Genomic DNA, 24,857 nt, shown 5'->3' on the forward strand with positions numbered 1-24,857 from the left:
TATTGGATACGCGGCTGCAGGAGGAGCGGCAATTTCTTTCCTCACATGGGGTCACTTGTATATTTAATAATTCAACCAGCATATGTTGAGACGTCAGTTGTTGCGCTTTGATCAAAAACTAAAAAATAGTCTGACTTCTCATTGGGCAATTTCTAATGAACACATTCGGACTGCACAAACCTGCTGTGGAAGTACAGCTTGTGCATATTCTTGAGTCACATATTGTCACCCTTTTAAAATTATTGCCTAAGTCATTTTTTTTTTTTTTGCGAATTTTTTTGGTGCCTTAATCATCTCCCAATGATGCAAATGGTTGAATTTTTTTCTGTTTTCTGAAAAATCTGAAAAAAAAAAATGACTTCAGCGATTATTTTAAGAAGGCGTCAATATTTCCAATGAGTAGAAAAGAATAGTAGACAGCAAAAATTTTAAATTAAATATCTCAAACCAGAGCAAAATATGATTGTTCTTCATCTGCCAAAATACTGTGCCAAGTTTCATCTTTACCAAAGTTTTTTGTGTGCGAGCTTGTAGCATTTATGCATTTGTAATAATGCCAAATCAAAATCTCCTCTTCTACTGGCAATAATTTTGCTTAAATTAAGTACGGTAATATACTCCTCATTTCATTACATAGTTCTTGTTTTTAAGCACATTTTTTTTTCAATTTTTTGGGCTCCATCTATATTGTAGGAGGCTATAGAAAGTTGAGCGTTGAAAGAGAGCAGAGCTGCTGTATGGACGTCTTCGAAAACTTCCAGGAAGGGTTGCCTTCCGCTGCCCTCTTGGGATGTCCACAGCGCCGGCAGTCCTGTCTTGGAGTCTTTTCACTGTCGAAGTCTTGATGCAGAAGTATTCTTGAAGCTGTTGCGAGGTCAACGTAGGTCCATCGCTCTCCCTCCTCCATGCTTCTGCTTTTTCACTGTGCTGTTTGTGTTTTAACACAAGTGTGATGCGTCCTTGGAGAGCGTACGGATAGCTGCCTGTGGATGGGGATGATCGATCTGCTACTCGAACTGACCCACTTCAAAAACGTGCATTTTGAATATTGTTTAAATAGGTGATGAGAAACACGTACAGTATGTAGGTGGAAAAACAAAGCCCGTTATGGAAACGGAGTCGCATGCGATCAAGACAAACGTAATTAGAATACACGTGGTCATAGAGTTGGTATTGCAATTCTCACCATTTATTACCTGCTGTGGTGTATTTCTATGGCAATAGCTGAGTGGCTAAAGTGAATTCTGCTGATTGGAGTGTATTTGCTGCAAACTTGAAAATTAATTACATACTATTTTCACTTATGCTTACATTGTTGGTTAGGGCTACAGTGGTTGTTATCTCACCTGGGGCTCTATTTTCATAGACAGGCGCCTGTGTACTTGCCAGAAAAAACGTGCCGCGTCCCCAGCGCATCTGGCAATTTGGTGACAAAAAGTAGACTATATTTTAGACTCGCTAAGTCCAGGTCTAACTTGTGGTGACAGATTCAGCGCTCTACGGACACGTGAGACAGTCCTGTTGAATATTTGTTGAAATCAATTCATGGAACCAATGATCATTATCATCTTAAAAATATAAATTAAATACTGAAAGAAATAAAAATCCACCCATGTGTACACTTTGACTGCACCCTCAGTGTAGCCAGCAGGCATAACTTATCCAAACCTTGTACCCTTGAAGGAGGTCTTGGGCCATTGGATTTGGTTTGCATCAAAATGTGTTTACTCTCTTCAGACCATGGCACCAAGGAGGGAAACCAACTACAGTTAAAAGGGATTAACTAAGGGGACGTTGTGTGAAAGCACCTTTGGTTTAATTTGCCTGCAGCGGATTTATTCGCCCTGCAGCATTGCCTTTTACGACTTTCACGTGCTGACACCTCAGGTGATGTGGCCATTGTTTCACGACTTCACACTGTAGGGGCCCGTTCAGTGGCGTGGTCACAGGTCATCATTTATCATTTTGATTGGTTGTCAAAGTCTAAGAGGGGAAAGTGAGCCTGCAACAGTATATAAAGCACAAAGATAGGAATGTGATGGAAAAATGTAATAACTTAAATAAATCTCATAGTGGAAGATATAGTCAAGTACAAGAAACAAAAGTAGGGTCCAAATGGGTTCCATCACCCAGCATTGTACTCTAATTTAGAGGTTTAACCAGGACATGTGGTTATTATAGCTACCGCATACTTAGAGTTCGAGTCTTGGCTGTCGAGTCGTGTCTTTTCATTGTGGCTTCTACATCTTCCCTCCACTCTTGCCTGGGTTTTCTGCAGCTTCAAAAAATGCACGAAGACTCCTAAAATCTCCATTGGTGTAAATGAGATTGTGAATGGTTTTTTTTGTCATTGACTCGTGACCAGCCCAAGGTGAAACCCACACTCTAAAAACTGTTGGGTCAAAAATGGACCAACCCAACATTTTGAGTTATTTAACCCAAAGAGTTTGGTCAAATTAAATTAATAACCCACAAAGTAACCACATTTTTGGGTTGTTTGGTGGGTTATTCATTTGACCCAACTTTTAGGGTTAATTGAATAACCCCATTGATTTTGGTGAAAAAATTAACTGACCCAACTTTAACTAATAATCCACATAGCAACCAAATTTTTTTCGGTTGCTTTGTGGGCTATTCATTTGGCCCAACTTTTTGCGTTAAAACCAATTAAATTGTGTCAAAAATGAACTGATCAAACTTAAATTTATAACCCATGAAGCAACCCAGTTTTGTGGGTTACTCATTTCACCCTTTTTGGGTTGTTTGATTGATCCTATTGAATTGGGTTGAAAATTAAATGACCCAATTTTTTTGAGCTATTTAACGCAAAATTTCGCTTCAAATTATATTAAAAACATTGCAAGCTCTCTCTATACCCCCGGCCCCCGCCTTTTTCTGATGGTCACCTCCATATTTTCCCCCATTAACACATCCTGTAGCTGCAGTGACCATGTGATGCATCCCAATACTCATGAAAGAACAAAGATTCCAAAATCAGCTGCCTTTGGCCATTAGAGGAGATTAAAACCTTTTTGTCTGTATTGGGGGCAAAATGGGAAGTAAACATTCCAAGATTAGACCATCTGCTGGGTGGTGATAGGGTTTCAATTTAAATGTTGATTAGTCTGCTTCTAATTTACGCTAAACATATCTATTAATTACATGGAAAAATAGCTGACATTTTGGGGTGCAATAAAGTCCCTTTGCAGGTATAAATAATTTGGCCCAAATCATCAATTAGCAATTTATCTTTATTCGACAGGAACTGAAAAAGCATTCCGACTTTCTCAACTAGCAGTCTAACCGCCCATTACTTGTATATATTCTATTTTATTGTTGTTGTCCATGGTGTCCTTTTCACCTCTTTCTGCAAGGCGCGGGTGTGAGTTTTTTTTTTTACACTTTCACGGCTGAGAACATGAGAGAGATGCAACGTAACCTCCAGCTGAGACAACCGGATGATTAGTTTTTCTCCTCCCTTTTTGTCAATTCTCTTTGAATGTCAGAAGCATTCACTCACATGCTGCGTAATAAGCCTCAATGTCCTCAAGAGGGTATTGATATTCCACAGACACAAATTCAAAATATGTTTTGGCGCTCTTTTATTGACCTTTTTTTTATTTACCTAAACTTGCTTTTGTGAGATCAACGTGCCCCCCCGCCCCCCATTTTATTATTTTGCTCTTGTATCTCGTATTTTGCCCACTGAAGGCCCAGGTACCAAATGCGCCTGCCACTCGTGTCCACTGTAGTGGCCAGTATGCATTAAAGGGTTAAAAACAAGTTGTCAAGTTCAGAGCTACAACAGAAAATCAAACTCTTGTTGTGACACAATAAATAATCCTATTCCCACCATTCTGAGCTCGATGTATTTATAAAACCAGTCTTACACTATTAAAATTGCTACATCAAAAGTAACCCAAACTGGGTAAAACAGCGAGCCCAATGCTGGGTCCAAATGAGACTGAGCCAGTGTTGGGTCATTTATAGGCTGCACATTGAGGTTGAAGATTGGACCCAGTGCGTTGGATCAAGATTTTGATCCACCAAGGAGGAAAAACCACAGGTTATCAGTATAGCAAGTTCAGTACACAAAAAAAAAAAAACGGTCAAAAATCCCGACAGACTTTAGCTTTTCAGCCTGTCCAAATTCAGTCTGCATAGTCAAAACAATTAACCCCACCATGGGTAAAAATAATCCAAGTGTCGGTCTTTATAGCTACCCAAGTGTTTATGATTCTCAACTCAAACAGTCGTGGAAATGGTCCTTTTTATGCAATAGATAATATGAAAATAATGCTAATACATGCATCACCAAGAAAGTTGATGCTAAGCCAGTGAGCGCTTGGCTAAAAACAGGGAATTATGGGAACAGGGATTGGATTAGTGTATTTACCCTGAGTATTTGTACCGCACCTACCTCAGCCTCGCTTCTGTTAGTGCATTGTTCGCGCTCAGCCAATCACAGCGGTGGCAAAGTTAAACCCAAAAACTTTCTCCACTTCACAATTTAACCAGATTACCGTTTTTCTTTTTTTTTTTCACGGGGTCGCAGATGACACGAGCATTGTTCCGGGCGATACTCTTCGCATTTGACAATCCGCCCCCGCCGCCATCCGTTTCATAAATTTATTAGGGGATTTGTATATGCGCTGACACCTGCGCCCTGCCACCAGAGCAATGTAAATAATCCCATCACGCAGCAGCGACTCATCAGCGACAGGCTAATCCCTTGTTTAAGACAGTTACAGCGACCCCACCCATTAACAGTGCCCTCATAAAGCAAGAGCTTAGCATACATTAAAGAGTTCTAATGTGGCGTTCGCTCGCAGCCAACTTGGGCAAATCTGCAGCGAGAGCATGTCACTTCTGCCGGCTTCATCAAGTGTGCTGCCATCCTGTATCAATGCTCGCTTCCTCAAACCCAGCAAAGACTTCTGTGTAGTGGGAGAGAAAAAAAAAAAGCCTCCCTGTGTAATAAATTAGATGGAGCCAAGGGAAAGTAGTCTTTGGTGAGAAATGTTAAGAGAAGTGGAGGAGTCAACTGCGAGAACTAAGCTTGTGTGACGACCTCTCTCCTCGCCCCGTGTTTTTTTTCTCTTTTTCTGCTGTAGTTTGAAACTCGTGCCGCTCCATGCTACGTGACTCAGTACAGCAGCACACAGCCAGCGCGTTCTCGGTGCTCAAATCCTGCATTTTTGACATCCTGGATACATACATTAGGACATTTTGCAAAAGCTTAGCCATCAATTAGACTGGGGAAAAAAAGTCATTCTTGTTTAGTATAACATCTTTTATCGACAAACCATTTATCTACAAATTTGCTGTGACGATTATTCATTTTGTGTGTGTGTTTGATTAAAAATTCAAGAACTTGGAAAAAGAGCCACACCTGTCTGTTTTGTATAATTTGGTCAAGTAACTCTCCTGGCAATGATAATCATGATTATAAATGGAAATTGGAATTCTGGAAATTGATGGAGGGACGGATAAATAGCAAGTGTATGTTTATAAATATATGTATATTTACGTTATTTTATTTATTTTAAAATGTCCCCCCGCCCCCCCATTCACTGTTTAAATACAGTAACAACAACAACACCTATTGCCAATACTAAAACTGCCTTACTGGGACCATCGAAATGTTTCCACTATATAATAATAATAATAATAATAATAATAACATACAATATTTTTCTCAACTTTACTTTCACTCTATTTTCAATATGGTGTTCTTAAGTACATGTTTACAATAATGTATTATGTACCGTCTTCTTCTTCTTCTTCTACTTCTTCTTCTTTTTCTTATTCTTATTCTTATTATTATATAGTGGAAATTATTAAATTATATATATATATAGTATGCCCATGGTTAGTGAACACTAATCGTCTTAATTGCTACTAAGCTAGCTTTCTGTCTCAAATATTGATAGTACTAACCTGACCTATTGGGAGCTGTACATAGCTCTCACCGTCTCAATTCTGACTGCACAAACAAGTTGCCACGTAGCTGCATACAGCTCATCTATAGATGAGTCCAATCCAAACAGCTCTTCTTACTACAGTCTTACTACAGCTAATCAGCAGACTTTTGCTTTTCTGGAGGGTAGACAAAAATGACTACAATTTTTGACATGCCAATTTTAGTTTGAATCAACATAAAAATCCAACACAGATTTTTTTTTCAAATTATTTCCCAACAAAAACAACAATAATCAGCTGACAGTGTTAGAAATAACAAAGCCTTCACACAGAAAGTACCTTCTACTTGCCATCTTAATGTAGAAGATGAAGTTAATGCTTATTCTTGCCATTTTTGGCAATTATTTCAGAACCGAAACATTCTCTTACCTGTAGTACTGGTGTGCTTCTTTTGTGTTTGCACATTCTGACAAATAACTTGACTGTGACTATTCTGTGGTCTATTTAATGTTTTTTCTGCTCACTGAATGGAAGTTTGTCCTTGATGCTGCCGCCGACCGCTCATGCCCCCGTTTGGTAAATCCGAACACCACTGCATAAAAGTTTCTTCGCTGTTGTGAGACAAACTAAAAATTAATCAAATCTTCTATTGACTGACTCTGGCTGGTTCAATTGTTATTTACTGTATCTTTCTAATCATTTGTCTGTGGCAGTCGTGCAGGGAAGAGGAGAAAACGGCTCTGCATGTGCCCACAGGCATTAAGCTCAAACCCGCCCCAAAATAACAAAATGCTCGTCAAAGAGTCTTTTTAACTTAAAAATCAAGTTTTACCCAAAGATGTATTTATTTTTTTTTTAACTTTTTTTATTTGTATTTTTTTTTTTAACAGGCATCATTGCAGCTGGCATCCTCTAATTGTTCAAACCGGTGCCAGTAGCAGTATTAAATGTGCCTCTGGTTTGCTAGAGTTTATTTATTTATTTATTTTTAATAGCTTTCTGCCTTTATCTGCTCAGGGCTTGTGCGTAGAGAGCATTGCAGCATCTATGAACTGAAATGAACAAAGTTGCGTTGGGAAAACTGCTGCATGAAGGCGACAAAGATCTAGAAGTATCCTTTATCAAGAAAACGAATAGTGTAAAGATATATATTTATTTATTTTTTGGCTATGTTCCACCATTAATTTTTACTCAGGGTTTGTACAATAATGTCAAGGTATTCCTGGAACCTTGAACATGGCTGAATGTACAATTATTTCATTATGTTCATAGTGTCTATTAACTCATTCACTGCCATTGACGACTATACACGTCAAAAATTCATGTAAAGTATTTCTATTAGTTTAACATTTTTTTCCATTTCATTATTATTTTTATGAAAACCTAGATTTTTTTTTTATTGTACATTTATAACAGATATAAAATTATCATGCGATTAATTCCGAAATGCCCCTTATTTTATTTTAATTTTTTTAATTAGGCCCGTCAGGCGATTACAATTTTTAATTGTAAATAATCACATGACTTCACTAGTTAACTAATGATTCATCTGTTCTAAATGTACAATATTTTTTTCTCTAGGTTTTCATACTCGTGTTAGCAAAAGTGGAAAAAAATGTTTAACTAATAGAAATAGTTCAAATGAATTTTTGACGTCTATAGCCGTCAATGGCAGTGAATGAGTTAATGCTCTAACACGCCTTGCAAAGAAGCTTGTGAAATAATTGCAGAGGCTTTCAATAGTGAGTGTAATAGCGTTCTCATGTAAGGCTTTTCATATGAGGGCATTTTAATATTTCAAGTAAATAATTCATGTATTTAGCACTCACATTAGAGGCACTATGTCAAGAAAGTCCACACGGCGCCGAGGTCAAAGTCCCGCAGAGATTTGACAAACTCTGTGACTGTTGTATCTTCCTCCTCAGCGGCAGTCAACCACATGCAGCATTTATCCTCCAGCAACATTCAATCTCCAGTCATCAGCTTTTATATTTGTACTTAATACCCTTTAACATCCGCTCGATCATGTCACAACCAATAAAAAACACATTGGAAGGATGCTGAGCTATAGTCAAGGACTTCAAGGACAAACTGAATGTTCAGTGGAAATAAAAAAAATAATAACAACACAGCGTATACAGTGCTATAATCATGATATGCGATGGGAAATCTTAACGGTTAGCTTCTCAATAATGAAACCTCATGCGTGCCGCCATCGTAGCAGTTTAATCAAACCTGTACAAGACACACCCAATAATGTGTAAGCATCACATGCTTTTGTGGTATTCAAAATTCATTTATTATCATCTTATCTTCACATGAAATGTGGCAGCAAATTGTGAAATGCACTTTAGTGGATATACAGTTAAAGCTAGATGAGGTTTTTAGTTCGTTTTTTTTTATATTGATTTGTTTGTTTCGTGATTTTCTTGTATCGAATATAAAAGGTTTTTGTATTTTATGTCTGTTGCATAACTATAAGATTTTATAGAAGTCCATTCCCTCCAGAAAAAAGAAAGAAAAAGAAAAAAGATAACTTTAAAAACAACAACAACAATTTTCTGTAAAAAGCCAGTTTCTGCCAGTGGTTTAAAAAAAAAAGGAAAAGAAAAATATTATCATCAGAAGCCATTTCTGCCAGTGGAGTTTTTTGGGGTATTTATTTGTAGTCTGTTCCTGCCAGTTCGTCACAATAAATAAATAAATAAACAAACCACTGGCGGAAATGAGCTTCCGTTAAAAAAAACACGCACACAAAATACCCTTTTTCATTGTCGGAAACAGGCTTCTGAAAACTTAAAAAAGAAAGAAAAAAATCGGAAATGGCCGTTATGGAGTTAAATGATAAATATATATATATAAAAAAATATTAATCCGAAAATCAGCTTTTAACAGTTAAAACAGCCGATTGGTGGAAATTGGCTTCTTACAGTTAAAAAATAAATCCACTCACGATTTGAAGCATTTTGCAAGTCTTCCATGTGAAAAGTGTGATTCTGTGAAAATAAAATTGTATTATCTCGTTACAGTCTATTGGTTAAAGAATTATCTAGCCAACTTTTTTACAGTAGTTGTGAAAATGTACAGGGTGTTTTAGACACTGTCTGATTGCAAGCAGAGAACCATGAGGCAGAAGCACAGCCCCCCCACACCAAGGCAGCTGCCTTCCCTCCAGCTCTGGAACCCTTACATCCCAGCATTTGGCCCCCAAACGGCGAGACTCGCTCCCGGGAGTGTGACAATCACGTTGCAGTTTCTTGCCCTCGATGCTGGGTGGCAATCAGGCTCGACCTCGGAGTTCGACGACCGCCGTCATGGATCGCGGGGTCGAGCGTGAGACTGAATTGCGGGGTCTCACATATGTCTCTCCTGTGTTCTAAAGGCGACGCTGCAAGAGAGTCTCTGTCGCATTTGTAACGACGCCAAGTTGGGAGGGCTCGGAGCACTTTTCTTTGTTCCCTCATGAACCCGAGGAGATTCAGTCAGAGTGGCTGTATGCCAGGGGCTTTTCTTCAAGCCCAGCAAAGAATGTGGGTAAGCGGGCCAAGTATGCATGTGCAGAAACTCCTCCATCCATCCCTCTCCATCCAAAAGACTGTCGCCCATGTCATGCCAACCAGGCCAGTGAGCTGGTAGCATATGACCCTCCTCGCCAATATTGTGAGCCGGGTATCAAGGGAAGGCCTGGCTTTGTCAGTCTAAGAAGAGTCTTTGTTTGGATGGTTCCAAATAGAGCTTCTTGCAAGTGTTACTTTGCAGCTGAAGGGTGGACAGTGTGCTGAGGTTTCTATACTGTTTTTCCTGTTCTGTGCCGTACGGAGATCAAGCTTATCTTTGCTGATTATGGTGAAAAGTAGACAACGGAACACTCTGATACAGTAACTGCAGATCAGATCTATATTAACTCATTCGCTGCCATTGGCGGCTATAGACGTCAAAAATTAATTTAGAGTATTTCTATTAGTTTGACTTTTTTCCCCCAATTTTGTTAACAAGAATATGAAAACCTAGATTTTTTTTATTGTACATTTAGAACAGATATTAAATTTGTGATTAATAGCAAAAGGTGAAGTCATGCGATTAATTACAATTGAAAACTTTAATCGCCTGACGCCCAGAATTTTAAATATTTTTTTTCTCTCTCTCTCTCTCTTTTTTTTTTTTTTTTTAATTCATTCACTGCCATTGACTGCTATAAACATCAAAAAAGTATTTTAACTATTTTTATTAGTTTAATATTTTTACCCAATTTTGTAACAGGAGTATGAAAACCTAGAATTGTTTTTATTGTACATTTAGAACAGATATTAAATTTGTGATTAATCGCAAGTTAACTGGTGAAGTCATGCGATTAATTACAATTAAAAACTTTAATCGCCTGACGCCCAGAATTTTAAATATTTTTTTTCTCTCTCTCTCTCTCTCTTTTTTTTTTTTTTTTTAATTCATTCACTGCCATTGACTGCTATAAACATCAAAAAAGTATTTTAACTATTTTTATTAGTTTAATATTTTTACCCAATTTTGTAACAGGAGTATGAAAACCTAGAATTGTTTTTATTGTACATTTAGAACAGATGTAAAATTTGTGATTAATCGTGAGTTAACTAGTGAAGTCATGCGATTAATTACAATAAAAAAAATTAATCGCCTCTTGTCCCAAATTTTTAATTATATATATATTAATACATTTATGGCAGTGAATGAGTTAAATATTAATATATATACTATGGTGACTTTAACGCTTTGACCTTTCATGTCCAACCGAATGTATTTTCATTTACAATTTTAAGTAGGGATGGGTGAGAAACGATACCCGTCCTTATTTCAAGGTATTGGTAACCGTATACCAGTATCGGTACGATATCCGTCCTTATTTCAATGTATTGGTAACCGTATACCAATATCGGCTGCCCTCTTATAACTAAATGAGAAATTAGAATTAATTTCATTCATTTCAATTTTGAGGAAAATGCAATATTGGGGTATATATAAAAAAAAATATTCGTCATAGTTTTTTTAGGTTGTTATGAGTACTTGGTATCGGTATCAGTGACTACTCAATTGTTGAATACTTGTACTTGTATCGGTCTGATAAAAAGTGGTATCGGTTTTACTCATTTTTAGGATGAAGGTGGCTGATGAAGTGCTGCATCCACAAGTGAAAAAAAAAACAATAATTGTATTTAAATGGTGGCAATAAAAACTTTTCAAAGCATTTCTGATTAAAAGTGGGGAAAATAAACAATATACAACATTTTTACTGCAGTTTTTGAGGTGACAATTTCAGAGCCAACTACTCTGATACAACTTGCTGAATATTCATTAAAAGAAACTCTTCCACACATCCATCTGCTTCCATGTGAATTGCAGTGGAAGGAAGTTGGTAATTAATTAGAAAATAAATCCCCGAGATGAATCTTGCGCGCTGTAAAGTCCCGAGTAATTAGGCACCTCTGTGATAAAGTTCTACAGTTGTGCTGTGAATCAGAGGATATCATAGCACTGATTGGGCTGTGAGTGGAAGGGTGGCGGAGCGTCGGGAACGTCATTTACACACCCCCAAAAAAAATCACAGTAAATAGAAGGATAAAAAGCGGTGTTGATTGTGTGAGTGGCTGTTCCATGCATAATGAAATCATGGGTGGCTGTACGGCTCAATTGCCGAGAAATTCTTTCTTTCCAAAGTGAGCATTTGAATGAGTAGGAAAAAAAATCTGTCCGTTTTCTGTTATAATTTGTGTGTCTTTGGCACTGTGGCGGTTACATGCTAAAAGGCTACTAAACAGTCATTTGTACTCATGAATAAACTGCTTGATTATCTTTTGGTGGGTAAAATAAAATATATAAAATATTTACACTTTATTTGGCAAAATCCCAGTAAGTGTGGTGCGTTGAATTTTCAAGCAGACCATCAGAAGTTAGTTGGAGACTTTTTGTTGTTGTTGTTTTTTCCATGTAAGGTCTTCAAGGTACATTGTTAGTTGGTCTCAAGTCTATGTGGATACCTTTCGCCGATGCTTTGATGTTGAAATCCTACCCTACATTGAATATTCTCACTTGTTTACTACTCTGAAAATGGTTGCTGTCTTTAAGGACACACTCTGCATTGCACTAAAAGATGTAGTTCATTTATTTACGGCCTCGTGTCGAATTGTGGCAATGATAGGCTGCATTTCATGCTTTAAATGTGGCATCATTAGGTTGTTGTCATGGTAACAGTGTGCTGAAATTGAGCTTTTCAGAGTAGTGTTTTTAGAGGTCACATGATTAACGTGCTCATTGTGCACTTAATTTACATAAAAGTATGCATTTTTTCTTTTCGTTTTTTTAGTAATATTTTTTTCCATTTTCAGACTTTATTCTTGTAAAGTTACACTTTTTGTACTTGTCGTCATATTAAGAATGTTGTTTTCATGTAAAACTATGATTTTTCATGTTCATAGAAAGCAGCCTCAACATGACAATTTTATTTTTTATTCTTGCTTTTACAATTGTATCTTACAATAACAATTTCACAATTAATTTTAGTATAATTTTGAATTTATTCCCTAGAAAAATCTTCCAATTTTTCTTTTTTACAATTAATACATTATTTTCAATAAATAAAATTCCACTGTTTAAACAACTGTCTATTTTCTCAAAATCTTTTTTTTTTTTCACATTATTCTAAAAAACATATTCCTGTAATAAAACAAACAAAAAAAAAGAAGTTACAATTTTGGTCTTGTGAAATTTAGGTCTTTCTCATGAATCATAAAACATTAAAATACTATTTAATTCTTGTAAATTTTAACCTTTTATCTCATAAAATGACAAGTACATAGCCTATTCTTTTCTGGGGTCTCTTTTGGTCCATCCTCCTACACTCCATAGAAAAGATGTCCAATAATATATTTAATCATTAGAGACTGTAAAGCTGTGTCCCACTTCAAGTGCACACTCCATCAATGGCATCCTAGATTTCCACAATTTCCCATAAAATGCAGCTCACAATGCTTCTATACGCCTGTATAGCTGCATTCTTTATGAACATCCATTCTGATTGCCCAGCAGCACTTCCACTTGTCTGTTTTGTCCTTCAAGGAGATTCGCCGAAAGAGGGTCATTATTTTGCAATGCTACCAAAACAATCAAGCAGAGGCAGTGGTTACTGTGTTTAGAAAATTCACCTTGTACATATTCATCAAAATGTGCTTTTTATCCACTCACACTATACAAAAAACTACAAGCAACATTAAGTTGAAAGTAGTTGCAATATTAGAAGATTATTATGAACTAAAAATGTCATTTTTCTTATATTCTCATTGTATTACGGTACTTAACTTTATTGTCACAAACTCACTGTATTGCAATTTAATTATCTTTCATTGGTTTTGCTGCTATATTAAAACTTTTGTCTCATAAAAGTTTACACACATTTTTGGCCCTATTTTCATACATACAAAAAAACTTACTAAACATGCTTGTTATCGGTGGCAATGAGATTTCTTCAGGTAGTTCCATTGATGCTGTGGTCATTGATTGATTAGCGCAAACACCCATATTGGCTGCTACTTCAAATTTCATATTTGTCTATAAACTTATGCAGTCAAGTCACATGCAATTTTTCCATGATTTGAGAGAGTTGTGGACTAACAGACTCAGAAACACTTTTTATCCCTGGGCTCTTAAATAATAAAACTCCAAACTGGAAGCTGCTGCATTTTTCTTTTAATGTGGTATATTTTGAATTGTTATCATTCTACACAGTAATCTTTTAAACTTGCCATTTTAATTAACTTAGGCATTAAATGTTCTTATTTGCACTATTTATTTTGCACTTTCGCACGGGGTAGGGGCATTCTGAACAAATCTCATTGTAACTTGTGTACAATGACAATAAAGCTATTTGAATTTGAAGTAGAGATATGGGTCTGTAATTCAACAAATGATTCTATTTCCTTTTTGGGAGAGTGAAACCAGTGTGGCCATTTTCATACACTCTGAAAAAATCCCTGTGATGAATCACAAATTACACATGTATGTGAAAGGCTATGATTTGCTTTATCAGTCATGTTCATATCTGTATAGTCTTGATTTTTTTTGTTTGCTAAATTTTGACCAATATACAGATTATTAAGGTCATATTGACATTTTTAACATATGCCAAAAATGTTGCTGTTGTTTTGTTTAGTTTTTAAATTGGAAACTCCCATCTTTAACTCATTCACTGCCATTGACGGCTATAGACGTCAAAAATTCATTTGAACTATTTCTATTAGTTTAACATTTTTTTCCACTTTTATTAACAAGAGTATGAAAATCTAGATTTTTTTTATTGTACATTTAGAACAGATATAACATTTGTGATTAATCGTGAGTGAAGTCATGCGATTAATTACGAAAAAAAATGTAATCGCCTGACTCCCCTAATTTTGAATAATCTTTTCTCTCTTTTTTTAATCGCGTCAGGTGATTTTTTAATTGTAATTAATTGCATGACTTCAATAGTTAACTCACGATTAATCACAAATTTTATATCTGTTCTAAATGTACAATATTTTTTTCTAGGTTTTCATACTGTTGTTAACAAAAGTGGGGAAAAATGTTAAACTAATAGAAATAGTTCAAATAAATTTTTGACGTCTATAGCCGTCAATGGCAGTAAATGAGTTAATAATAGTCAATGTAACCAAGTAAATGTAGCGTTATTATCCACCTCTGGTGTGCTCAGCATAAGATCATAGATAGAAAGATGGCATTACATTTTAATGTGTGTCAGAAGCCGAATCAGAGGCATTGAGCAATCAGATATATTCCCACACATATACATACTGTATATATTTGCATTCCCACACAAGTAGAGTGTTTTCAAGCAGTGTGGTTTCATGCAATATTAAATGAAACATTCATCAGGAGGACATGTGGAGGGAGGGGGAACAACACCGCACAGCAAAACATTAGGATGCATTAAGATGATCACATATTCACAATCATGCATTTGTTGGCACATGCATGCATAAACAATCCTCCGCTTTCTTGTCAGGTCGTGTTAAGACGACGACCAGCAAAACTGTTGTTTTTTGAATTCATTAATTCCACCCCTCATGTGATGCGATCAAAGGTGAAGAAGTGGCAGCAATTTCGAGCATCAAAGTTTCTCCACCTCCACACTAAACGCGCTGGATCCTTGTACAAAGTAACATTCTCACAAGTGAGCGCAGAGGCCAAACCGCGACGCTCTCGCCTGCTAATGTGGTCGTTCTGCAGTGGGCGAGGCGAGAGGTTTGACCTATAATTCATCACCCCGCGCCTCGGACATCTGGCGTAGAGTACAAGTGGAGTGAGGGAGGACGTCTCAGTGTTAGCATCACACAAGCCGTGGTCGGCGTCTGTCTCTCCAGGCACGGCAAGCAATTGACTCATTAGCTCGCCGTCAGCTGGGGCTTGATACATTATTCATAAATGATATTGCATGTGTGTATATGTACAAGGTTTTAGTCACAGTGGGGGGACGAGAGGCAGGTCTCCTGAGAGGTCGAAGGACGAGAGCCTCTGAGACGTCGGGGCAGATGTTTATGCATAAAAGCATATGCATGGAAATATGCAAGTGCAATAACCCCAAGGTTGCAGATTTTGGAATTCAGATAGATTTGTTAAGCAATCACTGAACCTCATCACACCACGGCACCAAACTATTTATTTTATATGATGCGTTACGATTCACATGCTTATTGGTTTCATGGTCAGTCGAGGTCATTAAATGTTTTATGCCTGCGCCTGCTGCCTCTTCTTAATTGCGAATCAATGTATTGATTGAATTTATCTCATGTCATTACAAGTGCTTGTCGACTACTGTTGCATTCGCTCGGCGTCCTGTGGCCAATTGGATTTTACTGTGGAAATAAAAGCCGCTGTGATATATTGAGGACTACGTCACAACAGTGTCAGCTCAAGAGTCAATACGCGCACACATTGCGTTGTAGAGATTCACTCTCCTTGTGAGGCCAATTAAGGCAGGCCCGTCCATGTGTTGTACTTTACTGCGCATCTGTACAATAATGGCACCCTTGGGGGAGTGGGGCTGGGGTGGGGCCGGATTTAATGACGTGACAATGCAATCTTCATTGGAGACGATAGCTGCATTACAATGGCATTAAGGGGGAATGTAAACAAATCAATATGACAGAGTTTTCAAGCAGCAAACGTAATTACCAGTGAAATGAAAGCGATAACGTTCCACGGTGTAATTACAACCCCTGAAACTGTAAATCTGATCACTTGTTGACCCTGCACCTCTTTTCACATGTGCAACACACACACACACATACATGGCTTTCGCAGACCACTTTGCCTTAGCACCACTGGGACCATTACTATTGAGTGGATAAGAAGGCTACAGAAGATTGTCTTTATTGACAATGAGTGCCACAATCATATGATTGAGCACTGATAGTTTATAATAGATGATAGTAGTCTGTCCGCCACCATGCTTAGTGTGCACTTGCCGAAACTGCAGATCATGCAAAAGCACATGGCAGTAAAAGTAGTAAGTAAAAGTAGATGACATAGATGTAAAAGAAGAGGAAGAAGACGATTACGTAGAAGATGAAGATGCAGAAGAAGAGATAAAAGAAGACAAAAGATGAGGAAGAAGACATACAAGAAGACGAGTCAGAAAAGGAAGATGTGAAAGAAGAAAAGAAGACAAAAGAAGAAAAGACATAGAAGAGGAAGAAGACAATGACGTAGAAGAAGACAACAACAGAAGAGGTAGAAAAAGATGAAGTAGAAGACAAGAGGAAGGAGATGTAAAAAAAAAAAATACAAGGAAGAAAATGATAACGATGTAGAGGAAAACGTGGAAGACAAAAAGGAAGAAAAAGAAAACATAAAAAGGTGAAGACATGACCTAGAGACGACGACGTAGTAGATTACAGAAGTTGTAGAAGTAGAAGACAGAATTAGAAGAGGAAGAAGAAAAAGTCAAAGGAGAAGATGATGACGATATAGAAGATGTAAAAGAAGAGGAAGAAGACAATTATATAGAAAATGAAGACATAGAAGAGGTAGAAAAAGATGTAGAAGACGAGAGGAAGAAGACTTAAAAGAAGACAAGAAAAAAATTATGTGGAAGAAAACGTAGAAGGCAAAAAGGAAGAAAAAGAAGACGTAAAAAGGAGAAGACATGACCTAGAGAGATGACGCCGTAGTATATGACAGACGTTGTTGAAGGAGACACAGAAGACATAAATAAAAGATGAAGAGGAAGATGTAAAAAAAAAAAAAGATGTAAAAAAGACAAGAACAAAATGTAGAAGAAGATGACAGAAAGAAGACGTACAAGAAAAAATGTGGAGGAAGACAAAGACAGAAGAAAAAAAAGACGTAGTAGAAGTAGAAGAAGACAAAGACGAAGACGGCGATGTAGAGGAAGAAGCTAGTGTGTGATGCATCGCTAGTTTAGCGAGCCACTTCCAACACAAAGATTTACTATTTGCAGCACAAGAAGGCACAATAATCAGGCCACAATGTGACTCAAAATTCTAGTTAAGTTAAGACATTTTCAACAAAAAAGAAAAACTTTTCCAAAGACAGAAGTAGAAACTTTGAATCCAACCAAAACTCGTTTGCTGCCGTTAACACGATTTGAAAATACGCCGCTGGAAGTTTTTTTTTTTTTTTTGCAGTCTTGTTTGTGTTTGTGTGCCAAATCTGTTTTCCATCATGAGTTAGTTTGAGAAGGATTGTGAAGCGCTGCTTCACTGAGTTTTTCAAATGTGCCGTTCGGTTATTCACAGTGCCCCAAACACTCCGAATGTGGACATGGTACCCAGGCAGTATAGTTGGCAACAGTTCAAGCACAGGATGCTGATTGGCAGGCTGATAGGCTGCGTTCGGAAATTAATGACAGGAGCACGTGTTCTGCCTCCCCGAACACACACACACTCTTGGGGGGGGGGTTAGAGCATCAGAGTGAATTTACGAGGGAACTTGGGATTTTGGGTGCCATTGTGAGCTTTAATTTTAATATGTATAAATCGCACCTGTAGACTAGCCCAAAAAAAAGTGATTTACAGTCCGAAAAATATGGTAATATTTTTCTGGATTTCAAGCTCGTTAATCAATCCAAGATGGATGAGTTTTAATGGGTAACACTTCTTGTCTTCTTGTCTTGTAGTTCCATGAACTATGAACAACTTTCAACCAATTCTTGCTCGTTACTAATCCGTCAAAGCTAGGAGGGGTCGCCACAGGTTTGTGTGCGCCGGTCTTCTTGTTTGCCTTTGACATTCGCAGCATTGATTAGGCTCTACATTGTCTGACTTGACATGTGCAGAGAAGCCAAATAAGTTTGTACAAAAGCAGAGATGCTCCGCGAGCAGACGTCTCATCAGTGCCGACCGGCTCAACCCAGCTCAAGGCTTTTATTAGCTTCTAATAGGTATGTCATTTGAAAGTGACAAATCTGACAGCCATTTCAGGGCAAATGTGTGTGCTGTCACTGCTTTAATAATGCTATTTGTCAGGTTTCTTCGGAAAAGACAGCTTGAAGCCACTGGAAGCTTTTTTTTTCTTCTTTTATTTTTTTACATTGTTGTTTTCTTTCCTGCTGAGTTTGTGTGCCAAATCTGTGTTCCACCATGAAGTGGATTGAGAGGGTTTGTGCAACAGTGTGTAGTCAGAGTGCTAGGGTTCATACTCCTCAGGCAAATCCGAAAGATAGCCTCTACCTCCTCCCGTATGCTTTCAGTGATGGCCTTCGGTATGCTGGTGTTATGCAGGCATGGAAAAAAATCAACATGGTTTAATCAGGGATTTACCTGTTGCCATTCATGCAACAGAAAAAAAAAAACATTCAGCTTTGAGTTCAATTAACCAGGCCCAGATTTCACATTGAGTATGTGAAATTGAATTGTGTTTGGATTTAGACAAGATCATCATTATTTCAGTATTCATACTTTTTGTGACTTTTCTTGCCGCTGGGTTTTTCTAATGTAAAATGGATGCATTGGCTTGATAAATGTAGGGGAACGCTGGTTGGTATTCCAAGATGTGCGGCTAGCATTGGGAAAAATAATGCTTGGAAGCGTTAAAAAAAAATCTTTATAGATAGTTTAACAAAGATGACTTATTCCACTTGCTCTTTGTAGTCTTGCCTTCCATGCAGGAGAGGATGAGGTATATTTGCATATGCACACAATCCTTTATGCATTAATTCTCTCCCAGTGAGAAATAAAAACGCTGTGAAGTTGAACATCCACTTCAACCTGTCAATGTATCCACCATATAAAAAAAGCCAAAGTCTAATTCTTAATTATTTAGTAGAGTTAGGAATTTTTCATGAATTTGCCTTTGTGTGCTCCACTGAGACAAAGTTGAAGCACGAGCAAGCTCAATTCAAACGAGTTGAGTTGAAATATAATATTAGAATTTCTATACCAAAAATATCAGTAAAGTAGCTTGACAACCTTTCTAAATTATGCATCAAGCAATTAAGGTTTGCCTGTCAAATCTGTCTTCCTCAAGTCTGCAATTAACCAATGGACAGCAACATATCATCCACTATGTGATTAGAAAACTGTTTCAGGGCTAAGTAGTTGTCAGGATGGTGGGAGCTTGGGGACCCAAATGCGGGAAGGCAGGGCGAGGAGGCAGAGGTTCAATAAAAAAAAAAAGGATTTTAATTTCTACAAACAAAAGGTGATCTTCCAAATCAGAAGATAAACCAAAACTAGAACCAAAACATGGGGAAAGAACAAGGAAAAAACGAGCAGCATGACATGGGGGGAAAAACAATGAACCCACACAGACAGAGGGGAGACAGCAGACTAAACACACAGACACTAACGACACAACAAGACACACCTGGGCAAGACACAAGTGGCTGAGGGCACTGATTGGATAACACGAGGAAGGGCAGGATCACACTTAACAAGACCAAGGAAGACACACAATGAAAACAGAATCTAAACATGACAGTAGTGACTTCTTTTGGTAAATGCAATATGTGTAAATGAATTCATTGACGGGGGAAGTCAGTGCGTACTAGGGTGGTGTGAGCTTAGCCAAGTTGGGTTGGGGTGCTGGGGGGGGCCTTGGTGGGCCACCGGGCTAATCAAACACCGGGGGAAAGCCTGATATTTTTCTTCAACAAGAGAACATCTCTGCAATCATCCACACCGCCCACGGTTGTCAAACACTGTATCTGACTGTAGTAGCAGTAGTGTAAGCTATGACCAAAAATTTTAATCAATATTTTATCACCTTGGATTATTTTGTGGTGGCATAGAAAATATATGAAAATTGTGCATGGGGTATATAGATTTCCTTGACAGTGGAATAATAAGCCAACTATGTGGACAACACACATTGACTTGGCCCACTGGTGATGCCCAGGAAACCCCAAGTGGTCAGTGAGTAACTTTTTGGGTCATTGCCTGAAGCTGTTAAATAATGTGAAGTGAGATATTTTAACCTTTCCAGCAAGACAAACTGCACTATGGATCTGTGGAGCCCATCTGAAATGCAGGGAGGGGGTATTGTTCTGTCTTCTATTTTTCGTCATGACCTGACATCCTTCCTTATGCTGGTACTTAATGCATCAGTCAATGCAGTTTACATCATGGTGTCAGCCATTTATCTGAATGGCACAGCGTATTATTCGCCACCTTTCTCACCTGCAGCCAGATGCGACCCTGACATGCACAAAATGAGTTTCGGCGATGATTGAAGAACAGCCCGGGAATCAAAAGTGACCAGAATATTGTTGCATCTCGCTCAAGAGTGACAGCTTTCACTTAGAATGACATTGAAAAAGAAGTACGATACAATCTGAGCCGGGCAGAGTAATGTAAACAGCAACACGTGTATATTATACAGAAAGAGCAAGCAGAGTATCTTTTTTTATTGCAGTGACGGGTTTATGCTTTCTTTTGTGTGTTTATACCACTTGCACTGGCTTTATTTCCATATGGGCGCTCCATCTCTTAGCCACCGCCCCTATTCGAGCTAGATCTACATTAGAATTCAACCCTCATCTGCCTGCCGAGTTATGACCCAGGAATAGTCAGCCCCTCTGGCCTTGGCAAATCAACACGAAAAGCTGAGACGAGCGACAGGCCCTGGAAAAGCAGGTGCCACACTCTTCACCCGTTCTTCTGTTTGAATGAGGTGATGACAATACAACTATCACTTATCATTGCCTACTTAACCTTGGCTCCATTTTAAGCATCAGTCTGAATCACAACACGACTTTGAGTTGTAATGACAAGAGTCAGTTCGCTCTCTTATTTGGGAGCACAATGGAAGGAGAAACAACAGAAACTCGTCATAGGTAACTAAAATTTTATTCAGTAGATTGTAGACATGCAGAGACCGACCGACCAACCGACCAACCATTATACACAATCCCAAGTACACTAATTTACCAATGGACCAACCAAACAATCAACAGAACAATGTTTAGTCCTAAGAAACTAATAAACCAAACAATGCGGATTTCTCAAAACAAACAGAGCGACCATTCATAATACCAACCACCCAACCGTGTAATACTTACAAACTGACTCACTCACACGTGATATACTAACTAGCTTAACAACACTAAGACTACTAACAACAACACTACTAACAATACAAACAATAACACTAACAACACTTAGCAACACTACTTACAACAATAACAATACAACTGATAATAACGATACTACTACGATTGCTACCACGACTACTATTACCAGAACTACCACAACCACCACAATAATAATAATAATAACTACTACTCATAATTTAAATGTACAGTAATATTAATAATAGTAATAGCGCTTTTACAGTGTACTAAAAAACACTATTACTGTAGTAATAAAATACTTCCATAAAAGACAATCTGAAAACAATATTAAGATATCACACATTTTGACGGGCTTTGAGGAGTAATTTGAAGGTGGATGTTAACCGAATAATCTCATAGGGGTTTGGTTTTGGGAGTAGATTCCAGAGGCTCCAAGTTCAATGCCTGGTCTTGTGAAGTGGAGAAAGTAGGTTGTTGTTTGAGGAGCGAAGGCTGTAGGAAAGGTTGTGGTGGTGGAGGAGGTCAGAGTGGAAGGAAGGGGATCTGATTATAGAGGGCTTTGTGAGTGAAAGGAAGGATTTTGACCTGTATGTGCTGGGTAATGAGGAGCCAGTGAAGTTTCTGGAGGACAGAGTTGATGTGGTCACGGGAGCGGGTGTGAGTTTTGGATATACTGACATTAATTGTGAAGTTTGGTGGTTATGCCATAGAGGATTCAGTTTCAGTAATCAAGTATGGATGTAATTATAGCATGGATCAGAGTTTCAACTGCTGAGAATGTGAATGATGGATGGAGACAGGTAATGTTCTTGAGGTGGAAGAAAGCTATTTTTGCGATGTGGTTGATGTGGCTCTCAAAGGAGAGGTTAGTTTCAAAGATCACTCCAAAAGAACTTGAGGGAGGGAAGTAGTAGCGGTGTTGATGGAATGGCGGAAGTTATTGGTGTGCTTGGTGAGGGATTTAGAAACAATGATTAACCTAGCGCCCACTAACCGACCGAGTGTTCAAATTGGCGTCCTCTCTTTGATGATACAATAATAATTGTCATGTCACTTTTTTGGTCTCCTGAAAAGTAATGATTTTAAAAGTACGATGAGGGTGTTAGCAGTTATAGCGGCTCCTGTTACCTTTGCATGCTTTACCTTGCCAGCTGGTGAATGTGCTTTAATGTGAATAGTTTTTTTTTTCCTAAACCAAATCTGAAAATTGCTGTGCATGAAAGTAACATAGTGATCTGTATTTTTAGCCCGAAGCAATTAAATCAACATGATTTTCTTGCTGAACACTTGTCGAGCTTCTCAGAAACAAATTATAAACAATTTTGTGTTCATCAAATTAGAGTCACGAGAGAATTTTATAAATGTCACCCTCTCATTCCTCTCCGCCAGCCCTGTTTTCTATCTTAATGCATCGGGTGAAATTGTATTTTGACCAGATGCGACCATAAAGTTTCCGCTAATTTTGAATGTTTCGGACGCTTGCGTTTTATCGACTACCTTGTTGTTTTCCTCGCAAGGACGGTCTATCCGCATAGTACAAAGATTTCAGGGGCAGCCACGTGTGTCGAGTTTGTACAACTAACAGGCATCAAGTCACGCATGGATGAGGCGACACAAAGATGCACAGACTCATTAAGCATTATGCAAATATCGGACTCACATAAAATCCCAAGGAGAGTGAATGTGAGCAATGCATGTAGTCGTTGGTCGATGTTGTGACCCTGTCTGGTTTTGTTGTCTGTGGCGGCGATGGCTGGATTATGATTACCTTGGGCGGAATGCCACAGCACGGGGAGTGTTTGAAAGGCAAGGGGAAAGTTGTTGTAAGGTAGAAACTGGTCTGATTGCAAACCGCCTGGGGATTTCGCCAGGATCAATATAGGTGGAGTGACAGCCGTACACTTGATTAAAAGTGACTGCTACATTTGGCAGGCTCGGCCATTACTTTCCCACTCAGAGTCTCCGGGGTGAAAGAGCATAAAGTGACAGGCCTCCGTCAGCCCTCCATTACCACCTTTCTGAGGTCCCTCAGATAGAAGGCGGCCAGGGCAAAAATAGGCTGATGGACGATCCATGGGGAGATGAAACTGAGTGAAAATAAAGGTGCTGCAGGTCTCTTGGCCTATATGCGAATGTGTATGGAAGAATGTGTCAGTATGCTATGCATCACTTTGTGTGTGTGAGTGTATTTTAGAATCCACAAGTGAAGGTAGGCAGATGAGTTTTTGAGTATCAGCCAAAGGTCAGGGCTGGGTATGAGAGCGTAAAAGCTAAAAGTAAACATTCCAAAAGGTTGTGTGGGAAGTTCTTCACACCGATAGAGACTAAAATCGCTAAGCTACCAAATGTTCTAGTCGACACATAAATATTATGCCAACATAGTCAAAAGAAGTTGCTTCAGATGTCAGGAGCATAAACTTAAATGCATTTTGATAGAGATTTGACCTCAACCACATCAGCTGAGTGTTTGCTCAGAATGAAAAACAAAGCGACTCAACAAGAACCCACGACTTGATGTTAATCTCAAAATGTACGTCTGCTTTGGAACAGCGTAAGACCTTGACACACAAAGCTTTTAACAGAGCAGTAATGAAGCGGGAACCCGTCACCGCTAAATGGCTTAAACAGTCATCGTTCTGTGCTGGTGAAAGTGCCTTCTGGGCTGCTGGTGGAAATTTGGCTGGAGATGGATGGATGAAGGGACTGCCTGGTGGTCGCATGTATTGATAGCTGCGATGTGAATAAAAGATCGGGGAATGCCCGCGATTGACTGTCCAAGGGATGAATGGATGATGATCAAAGAAATTGAAAATTCTTATGGCATGAGTTGATTGATGGATTGAAAGGAATGGATCAATACCAACGATTTGGATGAGTGCAGTTAATTAGGACGGTTGGATGACGGGAATGATGAAAGTGATGGGTCATGCCTTGGATGGATAAATTGATAAAGAAATGAATTGGTGGAATGGTGCCTTCAACAGATGGAAGGATTGATGGATATAAGAACAATGATGACTCGGATGCCTTGAATTGATGGACTGATTTATGTGATTAATTAATCGAATGAGCGCCGGGGATGGTCGGGTGGAACCGTGGAAATGATAAAAGGTATGGGTGTGATGGATTGACTGATGATTAAAATTGGACGATGATTGATAGATGGTAGCACCAATAGAAAGGATGTTGTGTATAATAAATGAATTGATAGGCGTGGGAGAAGGAATGGGTAGGGTGCATTGGTGAATTGATATAAATGGTTGAAGGAATAGATGGAAGAAAAGGAATGAGCTTAGTTTATAACCATGAAAAATCGGTACAGCCAAGATGCGGCTTTCTTCCTGTTTGGCTTCTTTGCAACCAGTACAACCACTGTCAA

The sequence above is a fragment of the Vanacampus margaritifer genome, chromosome 10, assembly GCF_051991255.1.
Source record: "Vanacampus margaritifer isolate UIUO_Vmar chromosome 10, RoL_Vmar_1.0, whole genome shotgun sequence".
NCBI classification, from domain to species: domain Eukaryota; kingdom Metazoa; phylum Chordata; class Actinopteri; order Syngnathiformes; family Syngnathidae; genus Vanacampus; species Vanacampus margaritifer.